Genomic DNA, 9,933 nt, shown 5'->3' with positions numbered 1-9,933 from the left:
GAAACACTATGCCCCCTACTGCGCCGCTTTGATTTATTTGAAGTTTTTTTTATCATTTGGCATGTAAAGATAATTTTTACAAGGGAGGTATTATTTTTTAAAGGGATATAATAAAAAATATTACTTCCCTTGTAAAAATGATCTGTACCTGCCAAATGATAAATAGAAATTATCTCCCTTTGAAGCTTGTTACTTCCTTTGGATTTGTTTTTTATCTTTGATCTTGAAGGATGACCTTGACCTTTCACCACACAACATGTGCAGCTCCATGAGATACACATGCATGCCAAATATCAAGTTTCTATCTTCAATATTGCAAAAGTTATGGCCATTTTTTAAGTTTTCGGACGGGCGGACAGACACACAGACAGACAGACAGACAGACAGACAGACAGACAGACAGACAGACAGACAGACAGACAGACAGACAGACAGACAGACAGACAGACAGACAGACAGACATACAGACAGACAGACAGACAGACAGACAGACAGACAGACAGACAGACAGACAGACAGACAGACAGACAGACAGACAGACGGACGGACGGACGGACGGACGGACGGACGGACGGACAGTTTACCTGCTATATGCCACCCTATCGGGGGCATAAAAACATATATATGAAATTATTGGGTGACAAGACAGCGTTGCGATACATATTGTGTACTTTCCAGTTTGCAGGAGAGCAAGGTACAAAAGTCGGACAGCCAACTGCACCTCGTCATTCAAAGTCAGAATATATTACTGACGTTTGCCCTTTTGCTTTTAATAACACAGTCTGGCACCAATTCTCCATCGAAATGAATTGCAATTTCATTTTTTCATTGATAACACGCAATGTGATATTGATGTGCGATTTGAATTTGCGGAAAGAAAAACTGCGTCATCATGAAATGCTTATATACCCCGTTTTTTTCTAAATATTTAAGAACCTTATGTTAGACACATTAAAGGCTATTTGAGGACACATACTATAAAATGATTGCATGTGGTATCATGTAAATCTACGTATGCACGTTTTCAGTGTGAATATATCTACATCATACATTGTGTACCTCTACGCTGATTTCGGCATAATACATAGGTGCCTTATATGTTTTGTTTGACGTCAGTAAGCCAATCTTTGGAGGCTTGCGCTTTTATTCGGAATCAAGTCATACTGTTGTTTTATACAGGCTCTTTAAGAATTACACGAATCGACACAAATAACACTACTCATAGGCATGCCTCGCCATTCTTTATAAATAGCCTCACCTGATAAATTACACAACAATTAGGCAGTAAAACGTTATTCCATCTACATATTCATGTAATGGGGATATTTTCTGCAACCCCATATGTTCTGCAAATACTAGAATATGTAACTTAACAAACGTGCATAGGAAATGTGATATGAACTATGCAATGACATATAAATATATATAGACAAGAATTAAAATGTGTATGCATTAATATGTTATACACTGCATAACAAACATTTCATGTGGTGGATAATCAACAAACAGCTGGAGACAAAAAAATAACTCTGCTTTTAATTTAATTATCTCAAAATGTCAATGTTCAACCTTAATTTTCAAAATCAGGGTATACGCCGAATATATTTTTAAAGATATTTCTTGCATAAAGTGCAATGGCGATTATACGATCAGATTGTTTTTAACATATAGCAGTTTTCTAGATGTCCCCAATTGTGTGCTACATATTGTTTATATTAAAATTTAAATAGCGTTTATTCTTGCTTTTTCTGGAGGATTTTATATCCTATGTTAACATTTATCAATACAAAGCATTTAATGACAAACTTCAAAACATGCCAAAATCTGTGAAAAGGCCCCTTTAACATTACATGAAATACTTCCAGTGGTATTCGAATAAACGATCGGGAATGTAGTGGCGGATTTATGGAATCGAGTAATATCTTTCGTAACGTTTAGAGTTAACTCAGTGTGTAGATGTTCGCAAGAACTACGGTTTATAGTCACGGTGCCTATACCACGTGACTTTTTAAGATCTGTGTGGGGAGTAAAATATCAACAAAAGCGCGACGAAGGTAAGATTTTTAAGGATAACTTTTTTAATATGTCACCATTTTTAATGGGATAAAGTGGAGAGCCCGCTCATTCATGAGAGTTTTCTATAGGTATCATGATTTTATAAAACAAATAAGTATTTTTTCAGTAAAGTGCAACCGCGCGTTTGAACGGTTAGACAAGGGTAGGATCAGTGTGGGGACATTTTTTTTTTTACACAAAAACATCACCTCTGGTGAAATTAAGAAATAAATTTTATGGGCGGAGCTTACACTACATCATTTTGCATCCATTTTCAGGTTTCTGTTATTTATTTACGAAACAAAATTCAAGAAAACTATTCTTACAGTTATATGATCTGTGTGGTATACGTTTTTCAACGGATCTGTGTGGTATACTGTTTTTAAGTTTTTCAGTTCTATTTAGTTGTTCAAAAAAATGCTTGTCAACAATGTATATGAAACGGGATTTTTAAATGCGCTAGCATGTAAAACACATAATGGCTATACACTACGCTTGCACCGCTAGTTGAACTAATACGTAATTATGATTTACAAGCATTCTGTAAAATCCCCATTACAATATTAAAATCTTACGCTGGAGCATCTTAAATCGATGACAAGTCCATGCTTACCTTAAATAAGTGTACACTTTATGTTATTGTATCAAATTCCATTTTTATTTTGGCACCAAACACTACTGTAAGGTGAAGTAATGTATCGTATATTATTTTTAATATTATATTTGCTTTAAGGTATGGCTCAATGCTCCGAATGCGGAAAAATGTCGAAGACCAGAGCTGGATTATTGCGCCACATTAGGGGACACGCTAACTCTACAAACTATAACTGCTGTGGGAAAGCATTTCAGGTAAGATTAAATACCTAAAAAATAGTTACATTTTTATACAGTTATGCTAACCAGATAAACGGATTTTCTTGAAACAACACAAATATACAATATATCTCATCTCTTAGGTTATCATATATTTTGAAATAACTCAATAATCGTCAAATCGTTTGTAATTTAAAACTAACGAACGCGTGTCCTCAGATACTAACATTTTTTAAATAGCGTGTTTACGCATTGAAATGTCACGTGAATAAAATATGTTGTTTTTTTCTCAGAGGGCCTACAATCTTAGAAGGCTTCAACGAACAAAGGACCCCAATGTCACGTGTGTGTACAGTGCGGCAGGAGCTTTGCGGACAAGTACCTACTCGTGGCTAGAGAGAAAAGTGCAAAAAAGAGGGATTGGTGAAATGTTACCAGTGTGGGTTGGCAGTTAGGAGTGCGAATGACCTCAGAGAGCACGTCAATACCCACATGCATGACAAGTGTTACAGTAGTGAGGAGTGTTTCAAAACGTACAAACGCAAAACAAACCTTTCTCGATACGTGAGGACTTCACATAAATCCGTGAATACTGATTAAAAATCATAATGGTTTACAATTTGTCTGTGTAACTTCATTATCGTTTTACGTTATTTTATTCGTTGTTTTACTTTTACTTTACTTTTCAAAATGATTCTTAAGTTATCCGAATTTGATTAATTTTTAGGTTTCGTTTAGTTCGTTTGTGTGTTTGAAATCATTCTCAAATAATTGTGCAATAATTTGGATTTACGTTATTCATTAATATATCGCATCTGTGATTTGTATTATCGAATCTGTGATTCTTTTTTAATTATAACTTGATTAAAGTTTTGCGATGTTTTTTCGTTGGTTTCAATTTAAAATACCGCTGTCACGAGCTAGTTCGATAATCATAAGCAGCCAGGGTTTCTAATACTAGGGTTTTACACGATTGCTTTACATAATTAACTGCCTGCATATAATTACTCTAGGCCGTGGTAATTGACAGTAAACAATGTATGCAATGTGGTTGTGTATACAATACAATACTCCTTAATTCGAAATACGTCTTGACATTCTTCAGAGCTGCATCCATCCACAACACAGAATCGTACATATATAATCATATAATATAATATTTATTCATTTACTTTTTATATTCTCTTCAAAATAATTAACGCTAAAGATAAGCATACACTTGTTACACTGAATACAACGACATAATTTATAACATGACATTATCACCAACACATGGCGAATGATTGTCAATATCTATACTATGTAATAAACTAATGCAACAATATGAATTCCATATATGAAATAAAACACACAAACACACACATATATATATGTTTCTACTATGACCAGTATTTTGTTTTTAATAAACATACCGTTTACCTTAAACTTTAAATAACAACAAAATGACAAGCCAATACGTCTGGTGGATTCTGTTTTATCAGTTTGCATCCAAATTTGATTTTAAAACATACGTATTACTCAGGAAAGAACATGCCGTTGCTTTTTGTCAACCTGTGTAATATTTGACACAATTTCTATTGCAGAATTTGTGTCACAATTAAAATGTCCATTGTGTTCGTCTATCCGCATTCTTATTGTTGGCAACAGTTTGCTATCGTTTCGTCTCGCCCGCTCCCAGCTTACTCCTAGTGTCCCCTTCTGTATAGCATTCCTGTCTCGTGAAACTGTTTCCTCTATTTTTTCTTCCCTTAACCCTTGTCCGCTCACTAGTGCCAAATAGGTGATTACTGAAATGAATGAATTTTTAAATAATAATAATAGATCTACTACTACTACTATTACTACTACTACTAGTAGTAGTAATAGTTGTAGTAGTAGTAGTAGAAGTAGTAGTAGTAGTAGTAGTAGTAGTAGTAGTAGTAGTAGTAGTAGTAGTAGTAGTAGTAGTAGTAGTAGTAGTAGTAGTAGTAGTAGTAGTAGCAGTATTAGTAGAGTAGTAGCAGAAATAGTAGTAATAGTAGTAGTAGTAGTAGTAGTAGTAATTGTTGTATTGAAATAATTGACATTAATTAAAAAATATATATATTGTCGTTATTATCTCAATTTATCCGTAAATTGTAGAAACACGGATACCACACAGATCCTCCTAAACACGTATACCACACAGATCATATTACTGTTAGAATATTTTTCTTGATTTTGATTTCATAAATATATGAAAGAAACCTGAAAAAAGAATGCAAAATGATATAGTGTAAGCTCCGCCCATAAAGTTTATTGCTTTATTTCACGAGAGGTGATGTTTCTGTGTCATAATAAAATAATGTCCCCATACTGATCCGACCTTTTTCTAACCGTTCAAACGCGCGGTTGCACTTTACTGAAAAAATATTCATTTGTTTTACAAAGTCATGATACCTATAGAAAACTCTCATGAATGAGCGGGCTCTCCACTTTATCCCATTGAAAATGATGACATATTAAAAAAGTTATCCTTAAAAATCTTACCTTTGTCGTGCTTTTGTTGACATTTAACTCCCCACACAGATTTTAAAAAGTCACGTGGTATAGGCACCGTGATAGTGGTGTTCTGAAAATCGGTTTCGAGGGTACGAAGATTCACCAAATCACAATCAACCCGCATCCGCGACGAGAAAGAGTTCGCGGCGCGGAAGAGAATACTTTACCTAACATTTTTCCATAATGAAAATGGCCCAATTCATGTTTCGTTAAAATCGCATAACACAGCTCTCCTTAATACGGTGGCATAGAGGTGACATTCACTTCTCTGTTTTTTGAAATTGCTATCCTCTTTTTTCTATCTCATGGCCACGAGTTAGCTATGTCGTGGCCACGAGATAGAAAAAAAGAGGAGAGCAATTTAAAAAAAGAGAAGTGAATGTCACCTCTATGCCACCGTACCTTAAGGCTGCACACCACACTTTTTTGCCATCAATGCGGATTGGCCCCAAATAAAGAGAACATTGCTTAAGTAAGCACCATTTTGAGTGTCTAAATAATAATGAATGTCAGGTTTGAGTTGTGGTGATTTTTCTTGGATGTTTGTAAGTTACCAAAACATTGGTATTGTAACTATAGCTGCATACAGGAAGTAGAATTCATGCAATTCAAAAACAGGTGTAATGCTGGCTCCGTTCAGTATTTCCTTTGGATCTTTGAAAGGGCGTATGGACATTGAACTATTACAACAAATCTAATCCTTTGACCCCCAATTTTCTCCATTGCTGTTTAGTACTTGGTAAGTTACCTATGTAAAACATGGTTTGCAGGCACCTTGCGTCTGCAGGAAAGTGGCAGTTTGATGCTGAAACTGGCTTAAAATGGCTCGGAAACGCATATAATTCTGATGTTTTCGTTTGAAATAATCAATACTAAAACATATTGCCCCAACTCATTTGATTTGAATGTTCCTGATTTTTCAGAAGGCACACCCTCAACCATTCTGGAAATGTGCTTGGTTTATTTTCAGATTTGCGAGGTGACCAGTTTTGAGACAGTGGTTCACTCCTGCTTGTGTACGAGATTGGCCGAGACTAAAACGAGAGCGCCGATGGCGTTAAAAGCATAGGTGCAAGATACAGGGAAGAATGGCGTCACGTGGTATAATGTAGTTCGATATCGCCATCCGCGAATTTCTCAAATCAATAATTTCAAACAATTACCGACTATTTAAATAGATAATCTTTCCATTTACATCAGTGTTTGAAACGCTTATGAAAAATAATTACCTAAGCCTTTCAAAATTTAAGCACGGACAGATCTGTATCGAACTATTGTTTTCACAAATGAAAATAGACGCTACCCTATTCGTCTGCGTCAAGAATTTGTCGTAAAACTTGTGGTAAGCGTTAGATGCAGACGTGCACAACAGATTGAGTTCTGAATACAGATTTCTGAATGCAGATTTTTATAGAAACTCCTCACAGCAGTTACTTCCCTTGCTTCGCCCGGTCAGTAACTTCTAGTATAAGGGAGGCCACTGCGTAGGAGATTGAGATTTATAGTGCAGATAGAATTGTTTTACGAACGAAATTTGTTTTAGGTTATAAGAAGATTTTTTGACATAAAACGGTCTTAGAAAAATTCATTAAAAACGGTGTCAGCAATATTATTGGAAGAAAACGTTAGAAAAACGTTTCCAAAAAAAAAATTGTAAGAATGACCATATACTAAATTAAATAGATATTTCGTCTGATTTTTGATCAGGTAAGGCTTCATAAAGGGCAACCAATCGATGTGGATTTTTGAAATGTGGTATATACCATAAGCATAGGTGCGTAAACGCACCTATGCTAAAAACTGTATATTGTCACCTAAAGGTCAAAGGTGCAGGTCATCCAATAGATGCATTCGCTAACATGCCGCGGGACCTTACTGTAAATGAAATCTGAAATAAATACATGCGTGCAGCACAGCAGCTGAGGCTATTAATTAGCAACCTTAATAACAGCCGATTCCTTATCAGATCAACGGAATAAAAACGGAAAAACCCTATACCATTTTACTACGTGATCAATAGAAGCATTATTTCATTATGTACATACATAACTTGTTTATTACTCACATTTATATTCACATATTAACGTCTTTACAACAACAAACAATTTCATAAGTTGCTCCTCTTTTTAAGCTGTTAATTTAATATAGCTGGGGAGAAATCTGATTACGGTTCTTCATGCAACATTACGTAAGAACTATTTATATTTGTAATTGAAGATAAGTTTCGTTCAGCCTTTGTTCTGCTAGAAAAGCGCGCAAAATATAGGTTCAATGAAAAATGTCCCGAATTAAAGTGAAAATCATAAAGCAATTGTAGGTACACTTTTTACGTTATATTTTGCTTATAATAACGGCAGCCAGGCAGTGCAGATGGATTTTTGCTCGACACCCGTTACAATTTTCGAAATACGTATAAATATGCAGCGACTAGACGATTTTGCTGAGTTCGTTAGAGTTCGAAAATCTAGTCAGTCAAACACCGCATAAAATATATGTCTATAATCACCACTGATCAAAACAAAGATATGTATATAAATATTTCTTTGATATTTCGACTGGTATATTACATAACTTGAAAAAAATCATATTTGTATATTCGGTAATAAAATTTCGCGATGTGAAATCGAAAGTACATCGCGAAAAAAGGTGACATAACGATATACACACTATAAATAACGCAAGTAGATTGATCATTTTATATATAAAATATATACAATTCACTACGCATGCACAATATGCATTCCTGAGTTTACCACGTGACGATGATGATCAATCTACTGGCGGTATTTATAGTTTACTGGTAGTTACCTGGTAGACATACCCAGTAAAATGTATCACCGAATATACTGAAAATATGAAAACTTAACAACTTTTTTTCAAGCAATGTAATATAACAGTCGTGATATTTTAATCAATATAAACTAATAATTGTAAAAAATACGGTATTTTACAACTTTTCTTTTCTTCGTCGTCGTGTGTGTGTTTGAGATTTATTTACAGGTCGTCCAGCGTCTTCGCGACTACAGATGTATCGACCTGCCCCTGTGACCCTTCAGGGAAGAAAGATTAATTTTGAGCCAAAGTGGGTCAAATTTACCCCGGCTTCCCGGGTATTCGCCAAATATATAATTTAGATCCAAATATACCAGTGCACGGTGGCCAATGAGACCTTAATGTGCACTGGTAGTTGACAATTCAAAGACAAATTCTTGTCTGTACGCCTCCGCCAAGGGAGTGCAAGCACCGCTCTGCCTTTATGGTCCCTCTCGCTGTCACCGGCTGTCGTCTTCATCCCCGAGACGGTTTCCCCAGCGCGTTGAGCGCACTAAGTACCGCCGCCCCGGGGTCCCTCTTTAAAGCAACCCCCTCGATGTTCATGGGTTCCCTCCCCGCAGAAGGAACCCCGAGTCCGTCCCGTATGTCCTTCCACTGGTGGTCTTGCTGTCCCGCCGTACCCGTCCCTCTACAGACGGTACCTCTGGACCGGTACGGGCAGGCGAACTCTCGACGATAAACAGCGGATTGGTCAGATCCGCTGCATCCTGGAGAAGACAGCAATCCCAGCAGTGAAGAAGACGTCCGGCTCGAGGGTGACGGACTCAGCTGGATTTGCTGAGCCATTCGCAGAAGATCAAGCCGCGAGATATCAATCTTCTGCAGGCGGCTCCTGGCCTCGGTCGCGACGAGCACGCTCCAGCTGCTGACCGAGTTTTCTTCGTCGTCGTGGTTGACAGTCCCTTTAAATAGCCAACGAATACAATTCGACAAAGCGAGTCTTTATTTACAGGTATGACAACAATCTCTTTCACGACGGTTACATTACATTCACCTCTGTGGTGGGCTCAGAACGGAGTATTTGTATGAAAGCGTCTCATTCATGTCATGATCATTCCAAGCGTTCATCATGGAGGTTACAGTATACTAAACAAACTCTTGGTTACATTACATTCACTGCATTAAAGAAAACCATCTCATACTATAATATCTTATATCAGTCTTAATTCATTATTATAAAATTGATATGTTTTTTTTTTATGTTAACAAACCTACATACATACATACGTCGAAGCAATGCCTAACGTCACTCAATACAAATTATGTTTAATTGTTTACATTTGTGAAGTGCGTGGAATGATTTCATCTGCGTAAATGGGCAATAAAATAGTTCCAAAGAGTTGCATTAAAACTCGCAAGTTTTTGCACGATGTATCGTAAATTAAAAATTCCTATTTCATTATTGTACGCCTCTGATCTTAAAAATATCCAATCAAATATACATTTAATGCGTTTGTTTGGTTTTACCTATTTTACAGACAAAATGGCATGCTGAGCCTTACGCAGAGTTGTATGTGAGAGCAAGGAACGACAACTCTGGGTGGAGATTGGTATGACGATTAAGTGTTTTTTTTTATCGATCTTATTTTATTGATCAATGAACGGCGATGTGTCGTTCTGACGCACACACCTGCATCCACGTGCCATTGGTTTTTAATGATCTTCAATTATTTGCTGTACAATTCTATGAATATTATTTTTCGGATCTAA

At 36.3% G+C, this 9,933-nt stretch overlaps 1 long non-coding RNA gene across 1 annotated transcript; it reads left to right on the top strand.

The window, feature by feature from the left end:
* Positions 1 to 1,975: 1,975 nt before the first annotated feature.
* LOC127831898 (uncharacterized) lies at positions 1,976 to 3,751 on the top strand. Its single transcript, XR_008026538.1, has 3 exons — positions 1,976 to 2,054; positions 2,789 to 2,904; positions 3,162 to 3,751. It is a non-coding gene; the product is annotated as an uncharacterized LOC127831898 (long non-coding RNA).
* Positions 3,752 to 9,933: the final 6,182 nt, after the last annotated feature.

The sequence above is a fragment of the Dreissena polymorpha genome, chromosome 5 (assembly GCF_020536995.1).
Source record: "Dreissena polymorpha isolate Duluth1 chromosome 5, UMN_Dpol_1.0, whole genome shotgun sequence".
Taxonomy (NCBI): Eukaryota; Metazoa; Mollusca; class Bivalvia; order Myida; family Dreissenidae; genus Dreissena; species Dreissena polymorpha.
This window is presented reverse-complemented; position numbering and strand designations above follow the sequence as displayed.